Below are 17,773 nucleotides of genomic sequence, written 5' to 3' on the forward strand. Positions count from 1 at the left end.
GGAAAGTATTAATAATAATAATATATTATATATGAAGTATACATATATATGATATATACATGTATATATACATATATCCACATATATATGTGACAATAGTGATGATAGCCTCCATTTAAAATGTGTCCATCGTGGGCCAAGTTCTCTAGTAGATCTTGGAACTTTGAGGCAGGCTTTTTGACTAACCCTAAAATCTGGGTTTTCTTTGGGTAAATCACTAATCAAAACATAAGAATTCTACACCTGAAGAAGAGAGGTATTCAGTGGATTCAATGATATATTGTTGAGTTTATTCTCTTCTTGTCCCATATCTCTTTCTGTAAATCACTAGTCACAACATAAGAATTCTACACCTGAATAAGAGAGGTATTCAGTGTATTCAATGATGTATTGTTGAGTTTATTCTCTTCTTGTCCCATATCTCTGAGAAAGCTTCCATTCCCAAAGCAAGTACAAAGTAAACAGATTTGAAGACACATTTTATGTGATTAAAAATTCTCTCAATGATGGTTCCTAACCACAAGTGTATTAGTTTTCTATTTCTGTAGAACAAATTATCACACATTTAGTGACTTAATACCATTTGTCACCTCACATTTCCAGTAGGTCAGAAGTTCAGCAGGGCATCATGGGTTATCTGCTCAGGGTCTTGCAAGATTAAAATTTAAGTGTCAGTCACACCACATTCTCATCTAGAGCTTGGGACCCTCTTCAAAGCTTATTCATGTTATGGGTACAACTCAGTTCTTTTTGGTATAGGACCGAAGTCTCTATTTTCTCACTGGCTTTCAGCCAGAGGGATTAGATTTTAGCCATGTGCCCTCCTTTTCTCACAACTTGGCAGTTAGCTTGTCTTCAAGACCAGCAGGAAAACATTTTACAGGTGCTTTACCTTCTTTTAAAGAGCTCATTTGATGAAGTCAGGTCCAGGATAATCACCCTTGTGATCAACTCAAGGTCAGTTAGTAACCCAACCATGGGAAGGTACCCCCTCACATTCCCTGTCCCCACTTACACTCCAGGGAAGGGGGTTTTAGAAGGCCTATGCACTAGGGGACAGAATGTTGGGGCTGTTTCAGAATCCTTCCCACCACAATAAAGATGAGCATTTTGCTGCTTGAAGAAGTAGTTACAATGGTCACTTTTACTTCACAGCTCTGAAGAGGGCATTGCCTTCCCTTAACTGGAAACATCACTGTCAATACTGCACTGTCAACATTACTTTGAAATTCGGCTTTTGACACTTCAGGATGACTATTCCTTCAAACTAGAATTTTTAAAAAAGATTAACTGCTTCTATTCCATTCTTTAATATGTAAGCCATAAGCAATACACTTTGACCTCCACCCATGGTGCTGTAGCCCAGTTTTCCCCGCAGGCCTGTTGTGCTCGTGGTTCTGAAGCTGGCAGCAATAATGACTTTTCCCTCATTAGGCTCGTTCTTAAGTGTGGCTCTGCCTTTTTCTTCTGGAAACTTAGCAGTTTTCTCTAGCCTTCCCAATTATCCAGTGAGCTACTTAATAACCTTTATTATATCTATTTCAGCTAAAAGTAGCCAGAGTGAATTCCATTATTTGGAAACAAGAACATTGACCAAGATCATAATTAATTGCAGATGTGGTGATAGACAACAGATATTTTTTGGGAAATGAGAATGTATGGCTGCTTATCTTATATGGTCAGGTGAAAAGGCAGTGAGAAACCAGACCATGACAGCAGTAGAGAGAAAGTTATTTAAATTATCACTCGATCAAGGAAGGATGAGGAGCCTATCAATGGCAGGACTTTGGCAGGGACCAAGTGATTGCAGGATTGCAGTTGTACCAGAGTAAGCAGGCATATGGAAGAAAAGACTGAAGATCGTCTGGATGCTTCTAATTGTGATGGGAACAAAAAGACAGTGTGATGGTTAATTTTATGTGTAAGCTTGGCGAAACCATGGTACCCAGATATGTGGTCAATGTATATGTATAAACATTATATGTATACGCATGTACACAGCCTCTCTCTCTCTCTCTCTCTCCCTCTCTCTCTCGTTTTTGTTTCTCTCAAGAACTCTAATACAGACAGGCTTAAAGTTTGACCATGATGACCTGGATCAAGTTGCAGTAACAAAACTATATATGCCCTTAAAAAGAATGCCTTACTGGGTGCCTGGATGCTCAGTCAGTTAAGTGGCTGACTTTAGCTCAGGTCATGATCTCACTGGTTTTTGAGTTCGAGCCCCACATCAGGCTCTTTGCTGCTCGCTTGGAGCCTGGAGTCTGCTTCTGATTCTGTGTCTCCCTCTCTCTCTCTCTGCTCCTCCCCCACTCACATGCAGTCTCTCCCAAAAATAAATAAACATTAAAAAATTAAAAAAAAAAAGAATGCCTTACGTGGCCACAGACTATTATAACTGAAAATATAACACACAGGGGTATCCTATGAATTGCTGAATTACACCAGTTGATTTCACAGTCTCATCGCTTCTCTTATATAAAAATGAAGGTATTTAGGAAGAGTAGTACTATTCCTCAGACCCCTAATAATTAGAATGAGACATATGGGAAGAGTCTGATGATTTACAATACTCCAAACATCCTAATTTCACAAAGCCATTTCTGATCTGTCTAATAAGACAGTTCCTGCCTTTCTTGAATTCCATGTAATGGCCTAGACAGAGGCAATTATTTTATAAGGGAAATCTACTTCTCCTCACTCTCCTCCCATGAGAATCCTCATTGCCTACAGGCTTATAATGACAAATTTCCAGAGGCCTATTACAAAGTCAAACCAGAAAAGAGAAAGCTTATACACATGAATATGCACACACAAAAGTAAGCAAAATTTTGCTAATTTGTATCAGCCAAAACTTGGGAAATAACATGCAGGAATGGATTTTGACCATGCTTGAGGTAGGCAGATTTTCCAATGATGGCAGAACAATATCTTCCATCCCATATACTCTCCTCTGGTGTTCCTTTCATCGAGAGTTGAATTCTCTTATTCCTTCCCCTTTGATACGAATGGGCTTGCGGCAAAAGTGAAGTTATGTAAAGTTATGCAACTTCAAGGCTGGGTCATAAAGAGCAACACTTTCCACCTGGCCTTTTTTGGAGTTCTTACCCTTGGAATCTAGACACCATACTGTGTGGAAGTCCAAGAAACTATACGAAGAAGCCTCATGTAGCGCTCCTAGTCCCTGGCCTCAGCTGAGGTCCCAGGGAGAGGCTTAGCATTAATCACCAGACAGGTAAGTAATCAGGTCTTCACTTAGCTCCCTACCACATCCCAGCTTTCGAATCCTTCCAACTGAGGCCTCAAACTGTCATGGAACAAACATGACCTGTCCGCACCATACCCTCTCTTAATTCCTGAGGTTTAGATTCCATGAGCTTAACAACAACAAACTTTATGGCACGGAGTTTGGAGTAGCTTGTTACACAACACTAGTAACTGAAACCACATCCAGACCAATGAACATAAATTCAGATTGGTCTGAGTTACTGATATGAGTATACGTATCATAGACTCTAGAGTCAGTATGCTAAGTCAAGTAGTTAGAGTTCAAAGTGTTGCTCAACTGGTTCACTGAAATCTGAATTCAGTAGTGGTCTTCCCTAAATGAAGACATAAAAGAAGTTGTGTGATATTGTAAAGAGGAAGAAATACAAAGATTTGGGATAAATAAGAATGTTGGTGAATATTTATAATTTGCAAACTACACACACACACACACACACACACACACAAGTGACCCTCGAAAGAGCCCAGAAGAAACTCCTTTCACCACGCCATTGAAAAATGCATATGTGAGTGGAAAGCCAATGTCTTTGAAAAGTGCTATCCTCTGTGGGCAAGGGACACTATCATGGAAATGGGCTCTCTGATTAGCAGATCTTTGGTTAATCTAGTAGTAGTTCTTAACTTCAAAAGAAAATGTGAACATGGTTATGGTAATAAGCAATTGGGCCAGCACAATAATCATATGATTCATAAGAAAGTGACCTTTGACAGTGCTAATTGGCCAAGACATCTCCAGTACAAAAACATAAGAGCAGGGGCGCCTGGGTGGCGCAGTCGGTTAAGCGTCCGACTTCAGCCAGGTCACGATCTCACGGTCCGGGAGTTCGAGCCCCGCGTCGGGCTCTGGGCTGATGGCTCAGAGCCTGGAGCCTGTTTCCGATTCTGTGTCTCCCTCTCTCTCTGCCCCTCCCCCGTTCATGCTCTGTCTCTGTCCCAAAAATAAATAAACGTTGAAAAAATAAATAAATAAACAAAAACATAAGAGCAATTCACTATAATCCTTTTTGATAAAAAAAAAAAAGTAAATAATGACATAACAATAAGAGCTTCAGAATTCTGAAGAACAAAGGCATAAAACAATTTGCCATGACAGAGTCCAAACCCAACCAATTCCAGATCTTAGTAATTTCAGACCTGGAAGACTATCAGTGAAGGAGGGAACCCAGAAAACCCTTGAAAAGAGACCCTAAAATGGCCTCGCATGTGTTTTTCCAGCATTCTCCAATGGGATCTGCAGCCATTTTCCAAGGATGAGAGAAAAAAAAAAACACTTTTGGGGATTACTGAACATTGGCTCTGATCCAGTTAATCAATGAAAATCCAAGCTTTTACTATGGCCTACTGGTCAGAATGCAAGCTAATGGGAGCCAGGTGATAAGTGAGTTTTGTGGACTTAGTCACTCTTAAAGTGGATCTGGGGCTTCCACAAAAACATCTTGTTAATACTTTCCCAGTTCTCAAAATAGAGTTTGAATAGAAATACTCAGCAACTGGAAAACCCCCCATATTGGCCTTTGACCCCCATAATAAAAGTTTAAATTATGGTAGAAATGACCAAATGCAAGTCTCAAAAGGTATCTGTGCTCCCAAAATGTTGAATGAAAGGCAGTACCATACACCTGGGGTAATCACAGAGATTAACGTCATCGTTTGACCATTATCATATTCTCATTGAATATACCTATCTGAACTTTGCAGAAGAGAAAGGATCTTGCACAATGACAAAGAATTATTTTACATTTATTTGGGCTGTCACATGATAAGGATGCTATAATTTGGTAGAAAAAATCAATTCAGTCCCTGGGTTGTAGCTGGAATGTAGTTATTGATCTGACCAGTGTTTTTTTTCTCTGTCTCAATAAACAGAAAACACTAGATGTAGTTTGTTTTCACCTGGCATGGACAGATGCACACCTTCACTGGCTTCCCTACCTAAGAGCAATGTGAACTCACTGTACCATAACTTAGTCCACGAAACATCACAGTGGTCTGTAAACTGACAACTTTATGCTAATGCAACTCAGTGCATAGGAAGAGTAAGTACCCTGGATGTGTTCACAATATATCACATATATATCAAAAAAGATATGAAAAATACAGAGACCTATTACTTCGGTGACATTTCTACAGACAAGTGATCTCAGAACTTCTTGAAATGTCGCCACCAACGTGAAAGAAAAGTATTGCACTATACATCTCCTATTACGAAGAAAACAAAGCTCTGCTTGCTCAAATCTTTGGTATTTTGTAGAAAATACACATGACATTTGGTTATGCTTCTCCAAGTAATTATCTGGCCATCTGAAAGTCTTCAAGCTTTGAGTATGGTACAGAGCAATAGAAAATTCTCTAGAAGATCTATGTTATAGTACATATCCTCAAATTTCAAAGTACAGTATCTTTTTCAGTTAGTTACTATAGCATTTTCCCTTTGACAAACCCTTGGTTTGCTATTGGACCCTGGTAGAGACTGAATGTTTAAGAGCGGTATACCACGTGACTATAGACGTTAACCTGCCCACCATGAATATGTGTTATCTCATCTACTGAGCTACAGTCAGCTATTCCCTGCAGCATTCCATCATCCCTACGAAACTGTTTATATTTGAACAAGCTCAAGTAGGTCCTGAAAACACAAGTTGCAAAAGCAGATGAGTCACATTCTCAGTGCATCTACTCCTGCCAAGCTGCTATTATTCTCTCAAACCACCCCTTGCTTCAGTACGAAATCTCTATGACTAGGTGACTGAGAAGAAAAATACCCCAGTTTGCTATCAACTCCACTGGACGTGACAATACTAAGAAGCACCCTATAGGAACCTCTATGTTATAGAGGTATTCTTCTGGCCCGCATCGTGTAGCTGTATTTTGTGTCCATTTTAATGCAGCTCAATCATCTCTCCTATAGAAGTGGACTACTATATCATGACAATCTCATTCAGGGGTGACCTGATGGTCAGTGTAGAAAAGTAAATATTCCCAACAGAAAGAACTTGAAACAGTACTCATTATGACCCATTTATGTGGAAAGGGAGATGAGCTACAGGTCTACATTAATTTATGGACAATAGCTAATAATTTCATCGGAGAGTCAGGGATTTGGGGAGAATAAGGTTGGAGAATTAGTGATAAAAAAGGATAGAGCAAAGGTGAATCTAGACTTTTAGACTATTTTACAGTTTGAGAAAGTTCATGTCCCATGTGAATACACAAAAAGACTGACACCTTACCTAGAAGGTGTCAGTAGATGGTTGGACAAGATGACCTGCCATGTGGGTTTGTTAACCTCTTTCCACAGTCACTCAGTAATTATTGAAATATAAATATATATATATATATATATATATATATATATATATATATCTTATAAAAAAGTGGTCATTGTTTCATGCATGAGCTTAACAACTTAAATTTCCTCTCCCCTAGATGTCTAGATATTACTTCTCCTGAGTGCCCAGTTTGAAAGCAACAGTGAACAAACATGAGCCCTGCCATATGGTACCATACCCCAAAAGGAATAACCAGCCACCTGATGGCAGGTTAATTACACAGGGCCTCTTCCAACATGGTGAGTGTTGGAATCTGTCCTCCCTGAAATTGATACATTCTAGATATAGATTTGTCTATCTTGTCTACCGAGCTTCTGCCAGCAACACCATCTGTGGACTTACCAAATGCTCACTTGCTGTCACTATAATTCACATAACATCGCTTCTAACTAGGGATCTTATTTTATAGAAAAATTATCAGGACATTAGATTGATGTATTTACAATGCATTAAGATTTCCAACCAGAAGCAGTGAAATGACGTATTCAAGATTTAGTTTTGGTGCTTATTGGGAGATGCCTTACAAAATTGAGATGAGATCTTGAAGAATATAGTATATGTACAAAATAGTCACCAATACCTAGTGTTTTTTCAGCCACGGCCAGAACATATGAGCTTAGGAACAACAAAGTGAAAATGGGAGTGGCACTTCTTACTATTCCCTTAATGGCCCACTATTCCCTTATATTTCACATTCTTGCCACTGCAAACTGCACTGGGTTAAGGATCTTAATACTCACGGAAGGAATACTTTCACCAAGAAACACAACAGCATCTCAAACCACTTAACAAAGCAGACAAGAGGATTACTATGTTGGTTTCAGGGTTAAGCAGGTTTAAAAAGGAAGAATCACTACTACACAATGTAAACATAAAACAATATTTCCTAAACACAAAGATTCCCATAGGGTGTCTCCTTAGTATTTCCACGTGCATTAGTAAATATTAACAGGAAACTAGAGCACCCTTATAGAGACAGAACCAGCAGGGGCACAAATCCTGAGGAATAGGATTCCTATTCTTCCTAACTAAAGAGCCCCAATTAACTGAGCCAATACTGAGCTAAAAATAAAAGTAATTGGAATGGTTAGTTGTTGATGAGGAAAGTTACACACATCAACTGAAGACAATCTGCAAAAAGTATAACAAGTTTTCTGCTTTACCCTTGCTTTATTTAGTATATTTTGGCAGTATTTACTTTACAATTTGGTCCACATATTAAAAATATCAAGGCAAGTGGCTCAGTTGGTTAAGCATCTGACCGTTGGTTTTGGCTCTAGTCATGATCTCATGGTTCATGGGATTGAGGCCCGCATCAGGTTCTGTGCTGATAGCATGGAGCCTGCTTGAGATTCTCTCTCTCTCCCTCTCTCTCTCTGCCCTTCCCCTGCCGTCTCTCTCCCTCTCTCTTTCTCTCTCTCTCTCTCTCAAAATAAATAAAAATAAACTTAAAAAACTACTTTATTAAATATATATATATATATATATATATATATATATATATCTCAATTAAGGGATATATAATGAAGGATATATAATGAAGGGGATATAATGAAGGCCATTAAGGGAATAGTAAGAAGTGCCACTCCCATTTTCATTTTGTTGTTCATATATATATATTTATATATGAACAACATATATATGTATATATATATGTATATATATATGTATATATATATATATATATATATATGATATATATATATATATATATCAAGGCAGAATTGAGGAAACATACCATCATTACATATATTAAACCTAGAAAAGATTATTCTAAATAATCTGAGAATCTCCTCATCTAGGAAGAAGGTGAAGATTTTGTTTGTATGAGAAATTGCACCTTATTAGGTAAGAACATAGTTTTTGTTGCTATTGTTGTTTTAAGTCCAGAAAATGGATATATGTCCAAATAAAGGGTGACATTTGTCTATCTTGACTGCTCAAAATATTTTCAATATTCTCCTTGCTTTTGATTGTTTCCTATCTTGTAAAACTTACTTTCCCAGGTGGAGTCCCAAAAACTACATCTTTACAGACTCTTTTCCAAACAGTGCAAGCCATGTTATCTGGTCTCTGCCATGTGGGAAAATAGGATCTGCATGGGGAATTCACTTTTTGATGGTGTGAATGGCACCAGAAGTAGAGGTGGTGATGGAGGCTTTCTCTCTAATCCATGAAATATGATTTGGGAGTCAATGGTAGTGACAATTTCCTCCACGGAACAGATCTGTGGCTTGATTCCGGTGTCCGTGGTGGTGACAAACGACAACTCTCTCATTAGTCCAATTCTGTGGTGTGCCTCAAAGTATCATTCCTGGAAGCTTAATCTATTTTTCCAACTCTCCCCATGACCCTGTGTAGGGGACCCTATAGTTTATCATTTGAACTAAGACACATTTGGGAGGGAAAGGGGATGCTGTTAATAATGTCAAGGATGAACTAGAATTACACTGAACAGATGAGTTATACAGTAACTCTAATGCTGTGATTTACTTCATACATTTTGCTATTTGAATTAGTCAGAACAGACTTCTTTTCTTTTTTTTACTAGGAACCCTAACCAAGATATCATTGGATTTTTAAGATTATAAAATGAGTTAACAATACAAGTGGACCCTGTGTACTATATTGTGCCTATATAATACAGGGAGAATATTCTATTGTATAAATTCACAGAGCAAGTTCAGATTAATTCAAATTCATAGTATGTATTATATCAATATTAGTTGACTTAATTTAGCCATATGCTTGTTGCCTAAAGAACCATGACTTACACTGATGTTCTATGTCCTTAATGAAGCCTGGGGAATGGAAATAAAGTATCTTGTGATGTTTTTATAGTGATTCACTAACATGTAGGTGAGTTAAGATAGTTAAATTCAATATTACTAGAATAGACTATACACTTTAAGAATCTTTAAGTTAATGCCCGTGTTAAAATTGTCATTATCTAGTTTCTATGTAAGTTGATATTTTTATGCTATAGACATATAGCTATATGTATATTATTCTGTCTGATAAATACAAGCATTATACTATAATGCTATTAATGTCAGAAATCCTAAAAAAAACAAATATCAGTTTCATTCATCATTCCAGTATCTTCATTCAACAAAAAATTACCAGTTACTGGCACTTTACTTACTCATTCAGCAATTCATATAGGCACTAGGCTAGCAGCTGAGAGGACAGTGATGAGCCAAACAGACATGATCTTAGACACATGAGTCTAGGAGTCACAAACAGGAAATGCAGCAATCAAATCATAATACAAATCAATATATGATTACATATTGAAATCAGTGCTGCAAAGGAAACGCATATGATGCGCTGAGGCCCAGAGTATGTGGCAAGTCGGGAAAGATCGTTCTGAGGAAGTAGCATTTGAACAGACACCTGAAAATGACAAGACAATAACTGATTGGGAGTTGGTGTGGGTGAAGAGGCAGCTCTAGACACAGAGGAAGCATGTAAGAGGCTATGAAGCAAACCTGGGCATGCACTTCTTTTCAAAGCACTGAAAGGAGATCTGTGCAGCTGGAGCTGAGAGCTAGGGCAAGGGGGACCTCGGGGACACTAAAGGCAGTGGCCACTCCCACAAGGCCCTGGGGAAATGAACAGGAAAAAGGCCTTGCCCAAGTACCTTCTCCTATTCTAGTGCATTAGATAGGTCACTAGCAGCATTAAACAGAACACCAGGAGCACAAATATGGTTCTGAGAGAAAAGCTCGTGCAGGAATTCTACCTGAAATTCTAAAAAAAGCAGAGAGAGGGGCGCCTGGGTGGCGCAGTCGGTTAAGCGTCCGACTTCAGCCAGGTCACGATCTCGCGGTCCGGGAGTTCGAGCCCCGCGTCGGGCTCTGGGCTGATGGCTCGGAGCCTGGAGCCTGTTTCCGATTCTGTGTCTCCCTCTCTCTCTGCCCCTCCCCCGTTCATGCTCTGTCTCTCTCTGTCCCAAAGATAAATAAATGTTGAAAAAAAAAAATTAAAAAAAAAAAAAAAAAGCAGAGAGAGATGGCGAGGGAAACTCACACCAAAGTCCTTGTGGGAAAGCCCAAATTAGGAGTCCAGACCCCAAACCATCAACACCAAAGATGACATTTAGTTAAAGATGGCAGACTGAAACATATATCTACCTAGCCTCTCTTTCCCAAATCCCTCAGCCTACAGAAAATAATAATAATAATAATTTTCACTTATAAAGGATAATTGTGCTGAAAACAAACCAAAAAAAAAAAAAAAAAACACACACAAAAAAACACCAATATTATCACCTAACAGGAAATTCAAGGAAGAACAAAGTAGATGGGAAATTGAAGGGGAATAGAGCCAGTAAAACCAAAACAAAATAAACAAAAACCCCACCCAGCCTAAAACACAAACAGGAGAAAAGCATCTAAGTAAATTTGTAGTTTATAAAAATTGTTTATAATCAAAACTACCATTGAAAAGAGCTTTGTCTTCACTGTCCTTTTTTGCATATTTAAATGTAGTGCCTTATGCACGTATCATGTCGGTAAAAGTTTTGGGAGGCCAGGGTCTTCTAGGGGGTTAGAACACCTGAAAAAACAGCCCCGAGAAAGTGATCTCCAATTCATCCATTCTTACAGTAAGCACTCAGGAATGTGCTGGGGTGGTCACGAGTGAGTTTGCATCTGGTGAACATTAGAAACTTCACCAAAGTCCCCAGAGCAGTTGAGAGTGATCAAAAGGGAGCAACAACCTCTGAGTAATAGCAAAACGACCTCTTAAAAACCCTTCAGAGTTCTCTCTGTCAACAGGTGGTGCTACCAGCAGCCAGACACCCCGGTGGGAGGCCACAGTCAGGTAAACTGTCACTCCAACAGGGAGACTGCTGTTGGGCCTTTTGCCCCCAGAACTGTATGGACAAAGCGACATACCTTTTCTTCCCCCAGATGAGGAAGTTGTGTTGTACACCTGAAATTTTGTTGTCTTCCAGTGAACAAAATCATCTTCATAAAAAGTACACAATCACCTGTTTAAAAAAAAATGAAAAATTATCCTCAGAAAGCTCTTGAGAAAGGGCCACATTGCAGACAGTCGAAATATCTCTTAACCACCCAGCACAAGTGACTTTTCCTTCTTGGAACAGAGTATTTCCTTGGTTAAACACCTTACATTTAGAAGCCATGTGGTAAAAGACAAAGCTATATCTTTAATCATTATTGTCACAATAAATGTTGTGAATGCTTTTACTGCAAGAGGTGTGTGGATGCCAAATATGACGGAAAGAACAACAGATTTACATTTCCCATCTGAGATTTGCGCGTACCGGGACAAGCCTGCTTGAACAGAATGACAGGCAAAATCATCTGTCATATTTAAAATTTTATTTTTCTTTCTGTTTCCCCTACAATGTAATTGAATTCTGCAAAATTAAGTATTGGTATAATATAACTCCACTGAAAAAATAAGAGCCATTCCAGACAGACCCTAAGCTTAGAGGCAAGAAAAAAAAAAAGCGAAGTAGCTTCGGCACAACTGTCTGAGTGGTTCATTAAATTGCGGTGTTTGGATACACTGTACCAGTCAGCTTTTCCTCTTCCCCTGAAAGTGGGGAAAAGCTGCTACTGCTGTGTGTCCCTCGACCACCAGCACCAACAGCAAACAGTGTGCCTACTGTACAAGTGCAATGAGTGTCAGAGCTGGAGAAAGAAGAAAAGCAGTGAAGTAACTCCAAACCCCCACATTGGCAGGAGAGAAAGAAAGAAAAAGGAAAAGGAGAATAGATAAATCAGGCACTTGTCTCCAGTACAGAATTTTTAGATGTTGTCCTGTAAGGTGGGTTTCCTGACACCAGAAGATCTAATTGGGGCCAGAAAAGCAGTGAAGAATGCCAGATAATTTAAGTTGCCAAAAAGTGATGGGGAGCCCTGCCCTCACATCCAAGATCAAGTGATTCACAGGGGCATCTGGAGGAATAAGTCACTGAAGCGTCTGAGTGGTGATCTTGGCTTAGGTCATGATCTCACAGTTCATGAGACTGAGCCCCATGTCAGCATAGAGACTGCTTAGGATTCTCTCCTTCCCTCTCTCTCTGCCCCTCCCCTGCTCATGCATGTGCTCTCTCACTCTTGCTCTCTCTCTCTCTCTCTCTCAAAATAAATAAATGAACTTAACAACAACAACAACAAAATCAAGTTATTCACAGAGAAATTCACAGACTGCCTAGACACACGTCCTGCCCAAGCCTCAAAGAGCACTGACAATCACTAACATTTGGGAAAACAATGACCAAAAATCAACTTAAGGAAAATTATCTTTCAAACAAATAAGAAATCTTATAAGTTAAAATATGTCCTTAGCAATGTTCCAGATATCTAATGCTACATAACAAACTACCATCCTGTGGCTAAACACAAGCATTTTACTATATTTCACCATTTTGTGAGTCAGGAAATTGGGCAAGTGTCAGTGGGGTGACTTTTCTATTCCTTGTGTCATCAGCTGGGCTCACTTGATTACATGCAGCTGACAGATAAACCAGGCTAGAGTTTCCAAGACAGATTTATTCACATGCCTGCTGCGGGTGGCCGGAGGAATGGACTTAGCTGGAATTGTCCAACAGAACACCCTACAAGTTGCCTCTTAACATGGCAGCTTCAGAGTAGTAAAACTTCCTACAGGATGGCTGGCTTCCCCAGAGCAAAGATTCCAAGAAACCCCAGTGAAAGAGTCTTAGGACCTAGAATTTCCTTGGAAATCCAAAGACTATCATGCTGCGCACATTCTAATGGTCAAGCATAACTAAGGCCACACCAGACTCAAAGGTAGAGAATGAGGGTCCACCTCTCATTGAGAGGAATAGCAAAGAATTTGTGACCATGTTCAATCCATCACAGGCAGATAGTTTCCACTTATGGCCAGGATGAAATATATGCAAGGTCAATATACAAAATCCACTTGCATTTCTATTAGCAACAAATAAGGAAATGAAATGTAAATAACACCATTTAAGGTAGCATCAAGACACACAAAAATGCTTAATGAAGTATATGCAAGACTTATATTTTGAAAACTATGAAACTGCTAAGAGAAATTAGAGAAATCCTAAATAAATGGCCAGATACACGATGTTCATGGCTTGCAAGACTAAATACCGTTATGATGTAAATTCTTCCTAAAATCATTTACAGATGTAATGTAGTCTCAGTCAAAATTTTAGCAGATTTTTTTTGCATAAATTGATATACTGATTCTAAACTTACATGGAAATGCAAAAGACCAAGAATAATCACAGCTATTTTGAAAAATAAAATTGGAGGACATTTCAAGACTTACTATAAAGCAAAAGTATGATATTGGCATAAAGATAGATGTAAAGATCAACAAAACAAAATTGGAAGTCCAGAAATAGACTTAAACGTATATGGTCACTTCAATTTTTACAAAGGTGCCAAAGTAATTCAATAGGGAAAGAATAGTCTTTTCAACAAATTTGCTGAAGTAATATTTCCAACTGGGAAAAAAAAAAGAACCTTGAATGATTCCTTGCATCATACACAAAAAGCACCAACCATCAAAGGAAAAATTATAAATACTTCATGAAAGTTAAAATTTTCTATTCTTCAAAAGACAGTGCTTTTCAAAAAAACACTAAAAAATAAGAAAATAAAATAGTTAAGCCACAGATAGGGAAAAGCTATCTGCAACACGTATAAAGGTCTTATAACCAGAATCTTTAGAAATCAATAAGAAGACAAATGAGTCCATTTAAAAATGGACAAAAAGGTTTGAACAGGTATCCCAAGAAAGACATATGAATGTCCACAAAGCACACAGAAAGATACGTGACATCATTACATATTAAGGAAATGCATGTTTAAACCATAATGAAATACATGCCTATAGGTAAAATTTGAAAGCCTGAAAATAATAAATGTTGACAAGGATGTAGAACAAATGTAACACTCATACATTGCTGGTATGAATGAGAAATAGTAGAGCTACTTTGGAGTACCATTTGGCAGAATCTTATAAAGTTAAACATGTATTTACCATACAACCTAGCAATTTCACCCCTTGGTATTTATCTAAGAGACATAAAAGCATATATCCACAAAAAGACTTGCAAGTGAATGTTCATAGTAGCTTCATTCATAATAGCCTCAAACAGGAAACAACCCAAGCGCCCATCAAATGATAAGGTGATAAAGAAATTGTGACACATTCATGTGATGGAATACTACTCAGAAATAAAAAGGAACTAACTACTGCTATATGCAACAATACGGATGAATCACACAGACATTATGAATAGCAAAAAAAAAAAAAAAAAAAAAAAAAGCTAGAGGGATGCCTGGGTGGCTCACTTGGTTAATTGTCCCACTCTTTGATTTTGGTTCAGGTCGTGATCTCACAGTCATGAGATCAAGTCTCACATCAGGCAGTCCCTACTTAAGATTCTTCCTCTCCCTCTTCCTCTACCCCTCCCTTGTTCACTCACACACACACACACACACACACACACTCTCTCTCTCTCTCTCTCTCTCTCTCTCTCTCTCTATCTCTCTTAAAAAAAAAAGCTAGATATAAAAGACTACATAGTATATGATTCTACTTATGTAAAGTTCTAGAACATGAAAAATGAATATGTATTGATAAATTACAGGTAAATGGTTGCCTGGTATGAGGAGAATGGGGAAATATTGACTGCACCAAGGAACAAGGAAACTTGGAAGTGATGGAAATGTTCTATATCTCAATTGGAGTAGTATATATTCTATACACATGAATGTATATGTTTGTCAAAACCCATCTGCTTAAAATACGACTGTTTTGTTGTATGTACGTCATACCTCCATAAAGTTGAGTTTTAAAAAACAAAAACCGTTATTTTCTAAATAAGAAAAGTGTATCTCTGAAATTAAAAGTTCAATAGGGGAGATAAATATGGAATATAGACGCAATCGAAGATCAAATCAGTGAAATAAAAGATCAAAATGCTTATTAGCCCAAAAGTTCATGGCAATCTCAAATATTATAGAGTAGCAGGATATTTTGGAAAACTAAAAGTTTCCAGCAGTCATCAACAGAAGTTCTATAAAGAGAGAGAGGAATAATTTTTTTTTTGAAGAAAACTACCATTTCCCAGGGCTGAAGAAAGTTAAAAGGGTTCACACTATAAGTACCACTGGCTGTGGAGAAATCAGGACAAAGGAAAAAAATTTATTTTTTAATTCCAACATAAATACTGGTGAAATTTTAGGATTCTCAGGAAAACAAGTAAATTCTAAAAGCTTTTAGACACAAAACAACCTACAAAGGAACACAGATTGATGGGAATCAGATTTCACACTGGCGACACTGACTGTTAGAAGACAACAGTATTCTGGGGGAAAAAATGATTTGTAGTCTAAAATTTTGAACCAAGTCAAACCAGCATCCACTTAGGAGGATAGACTAAAGATATTTTCAGACACACAAGAACTCAGAAAAGTCACCCTCCTGAGGCTTTTGCTATCTCAGATCTTTCCACTTATTTCCATTTCCCCTTGATTTATTGCTGCCTAGTCTCTCTGCCTCTGGTCCTGGCCCGTCCCATACCTTTTTCCCTTTGTAGCTGAGATGATGGTTTTAAAAGGCAAATTTCATCATTTACTCCCCTAATAAAACCCTTCACTTAATTTCTTCTCCACACTCATCTCCATCCCCTCTCCTTTTCCTCCAACTACTTCTGATCTCCTGGGAGCCCTTTCTTCTCCCCCAGTTCTCTCTGAGCTATAGTTCCTGAGTCTCTAGAACGTACCATGTACCTTTGATTACCTTTGCTGGGGAATGCTCTTCCCCTGCCTCATTCCTCATCTTTCTTCAGGTCTTTCGTGGTCTTGAAATTAGAAAAGGGTTCATGTGCTCCATTTCCTCAGAAAAGTGTTCCATGGACCCTCACTCCCATCTCTGCCCCTCCAGCAGATTACATAGTGATCCTAATAGCACCTGTACTTTTACTCATGATCATATTAATTATGTAATATAGCTATAACTAAATATGTATTTGTATAATTATTTAATGTCTTTTTTTCTCCCAATAGACAGTAAGCTCTACTGACGTAGTCTCATTTTCCTATAGTTATGTGGGTGAGGATGCTGTCTGTCCCTGATACTCGTTCTTCCTTCACTAGGAACAGACTAGATTTTTCAGCCTCCCTTGGCTATGTGCCTACATTCTGCCTAATGGGATATGAGCCCAGCCTGTGGGTTACACTTAAAGGATACAGGTTTGATCTTCACTTCCCCATTTCTCCTTTCTGCTTGCTAGTAAACCATCATAAACCTGACTAAGGTCAAAATCTTGGGGACAGATAATCAACAAGACACGAACAAGTATCCCTGACTCGGAGGGTCACCTTGTACCAATCCTGGAATGATAGTCCTAGACTGTTACATGAATGAAAAAATAAAAATACTTGACTAGATTGCCAGACCCCAGTCTGAAAAGTACCACTCCTTCTCCCAAACAAAAAAACTCTAGAATTGCCTCTCATTTCACTTATGATTTCTTATACACTTTCTCCTCTCACTCATGAGTACCATAAATATTTATTATATTCAATGATCTATTTATATAATCTTTCAATTTTTTATTATCCAGTTATCTAGATGCCCTCTATAAGACCCACTGCTTCCACATTATCAATCTTAAATTATAATGGGGAAAGAGGATGTAACAGCAAAATACCTTCTTATAAGTTAGATTTGGAGTCCTAAATGTGTCCTCACCTCAATGAGAGATAGGCTAGCCATGCCAAAACAAGAAAATTTGAAGTCAGTATAGAAAGGTCTTGGGGTGCCTGGGTGGCTCAGTTGGTTAAGCGGCCGACTTCAGCTCAGGTCATGATCGCGCGGTCCATGAGTTCGAGACCTGCATTGGGCTCTGTGATGACAGCTCAGAGCCTGGAGCCTGTTTTGGATTCTGTATCTCCCTCTGTCTCTGCCACTCGCCTGCTTGTGCTCTATCTCTCTCTGTTCCTCCCCTGCTTGTGCTCTATCTCTCTCTGTCTCTCAAAAATAAATAAATGTTAAAAATTTTTAAAAAATGTCTTAGCTGTATCTTGAGTTTCAAAGGACATTGGCAAGGACACACTCACACATAGATGTGGCAGTTGTTTAAGTGTAGATATCCATGGAGGATTGTA

The 17,773-nt window shown here is 38.4% G+C and overlaps 1 long non-coding RNA gene across 1 annotated transcript in view; it reads right to left on the bottom strand.

Annotated features, from left to right (window-relative positions):
• The window catches only part of LOC123380021, a 78,492-nt gene that overhangs the window by 24,920 nt on the left and 35,799 nt on the right, over positions 1–17,773 (bottom strand). The window contains exon 4 of the long non-coding RNA XR_006585238.1: positions 11,519–11,613. This is a non-coding gene — a long non-coding RNA (uncharacterized LOC123380021). The remainder of the gene's footprint in view (positions 1–11,518; positions 11,614–17,773) is intronic.

The sequence above is a fragment of the Felis catus genome, chromosome C2 (genome assembly GCF_018350175.1).
Source record: "Felis catus isolate Fca126 chromosome C2, F.catus_Fca126_mat1.0, whole genome shotgun sequence".
Taxonomy (NCBI): domain Eukaryota; kingdom Metazoa; phylum Chordata; class Mammalia; order Carnivora; family Felidae; genus Felis; species Felis catus.